Consider the following 2328-nt stretch of genomic DNA (forward strand, 5'->3'; position numbering starts at 1 on the left):
GCATCAGGCATTCAATGATCCTTTATCCTTTTCTCCTGGTCTCAGGTGTCCTTGGGTGCCCTCAGTGGGGTGCACCCAACTAAGTGCACTCTAACTGCCTGCTCTGCTCCCTTTCACCTCCAGCCAAGACAGATGCTGGAGGAAGGCAAAGGAAGCCATTCCCTCCCAGTGGGGTGTCCTGTCGACGCCTGGCACGGACCAGGGAGGTTAGTCAGAAATCACTGGAGACGGAGCAACCTGGGATGAATCTGCTTCATCACGCAGCTGCTATTGCCTAACATGAGCTTTGCAAAACACAGAAATTGGTTCCAACTGACTCATGGCAGAGCCCTGGCAAGGAAAATTTCACGTCAGGTAGGGTGTGTGGTTCCTACATGGTGGGGGACACTGCATTTCAGAGATCCTCAGCTGGCAAATGAGTCGGGAAGAGAGTGGCAAGAGGCAATTCACCACCGAGTGTTACAGACAGATATTTGAGCCGGTTTGAGTAAGGAAATGCAGCCAGATCCCTGTCTCCGCAATGTGTGGAGAGCTTACTTTTTTGTCCAGAGAGGGCACTCTTATTGCAGATATTTTAAGAGTACTGCAGAAACAAGTGATAGTACGGCTGATCATAACCTATTAATAATACTCACTAAGAGCATTTCTTACCTCTTCTCTGAGCTGTGAATATTATGAGCTCAAGTCAATTGTATTTGAAAAGATCTCCGATCCGGTAAAAAGAGTCACACTTCTTTCTTTGTTTGGTGTTACTGGCCAATAACATTAGCAATGTATATTACATCCATTAAAAAGGGGATAAATGACAACATAAATATAAAGGCAACATGAATATGGTCTTTGTTCACACAGAGGAACATTAGGATTTACTCATTCTTGGTCTGGATCTGTTGTAGCTCTACTTCAGATGTCTTAGCCAAAGTGAAACCAGGTTTGAAGCAGCTCTACTCAGTATATGCCATGGTTCCTGTTTGGCTATAATGTAACACGTCCAAGTGAGATGAGTTTTGAGCCATAGGATTTTATTACACATGAGCTGTGCTTTCTGACACTACCCCTTCCAGAGATTTATAATACCAGTGGGATAGATTCTTTCTTTTTCTTTCTTTCTTTCTTTCTTTCTTTCTTTCTTTCTTTCTTTCTTTCTTTCTTTCTTTCTTTCTTTCTCTCTTTCTTTCTTTCTTTCTCTCTTTCTCTCTTTCTCTCTTTCTCTCTCTTTTCTTTCTTTCTCTCTTTCTTTCTTTCTCTCTTTCTCTCTTTCTCTCTTTCTCTCTCTCTTTCTTTCTTTCTCTCTTTCTTTCTTTCTCTCTTTCTCTCTTTCTCTCTTTCTCTCTTTCTCTCTTTCTTTCTTTCTCTCTTTCTCTCTTTCTCTCTTTCTCTCTTTCTTTCTTTCTCTCTTTCTCTCTTTCTCTCTTTCTTTCTCTCTTTCTTTCTTTCTCTCTTTCTTTCTCTCTCTCTTTCTTTCTCTCTTTCTTTCTTTCTTTCTCTCTTTCTTTCTTTCTCTCTTTCTTTCTTTCTCTCTCTCTTTCTCTCTTTCTTTCTTTCTTTCTTTCTTTCTTTCTTTCTTTCTTTCTTTCTTTCTTTCTTTCTTTCTTTCTTTCTTTCTTTCTTTCTTTCTTTCTTTCTTTCTTTCTTCTTTCTTTCTTTCTTTCTTTCTTTCTTTCTTTCTTTCTTTCTTTCTTTCTTTCTTTCTTCCTTCCTTCCTTCCTTCCTTCCTTCCTTCCTTCCTTCCTTCCTTCCTTCCTTCCTTCCTTCCTTCCTTCCTTCCTTCCTTCCTTTCTTCCTTTCTTCCTTTCTTCCTTCCTTCCTTTCTTCCTTTCTTCCTTTCTTCCTTTCTTTCTCTCTTTCTTTCTCTCTTTCGGCAGTGCCCTTTTATTTTCTCTCCTTTTTGCTACAGCTCACTGGCTGCTGCCCTTTTTTCCCAGCCTTGTAGTTATTTCCTCCCTTCTCTCCCTTCCCCCAGTCTGCCATAGTGTCAGTGAGAAACAAAACTGCTGAAACCTGAGCTTTCTGGCTAGAGAGGATGAAGAATGAGAGGAGGAGGTGGTAATTAAACCCTCCCCCATATTATTCATGCAAAGGAATTGTCTTTGAACACCACTTCATCCTGGGAGCTGCTCTGAGTTCAAAGAGAAAGCTGAGTTGTTGTCATTCTGGGGTCTTAATCTAATCACAGTGTCCCCCTTTGATTTAAAAAATCTTCTTAGGAGGTGGCAAATATCTCTGCCCATCTACCCTCTTATATTTTATTTTTATTTTTTGGTCCTAAGAATGTGGTGCTTATTGTTTTGGCATTTTTCTTGCGGTGCAGAGTTTTATCGTCCAAGT

The sequence above is a fragment of the Phalacrocorax aristotelis genome, chromosome 2 (genome assembly GCF_949628215.1).
Source record: "Phalacrocorax aristotelis chromosome 2, bGulAri2.1, whole genome shotgun sequence".
Lineage (NCBI taxonomy): Eukaryota > Metazoa > Chordata > Aves > Suliformes > Phalacrocoracidae > Phalacrocorax > Phalacrocorax aristotelis.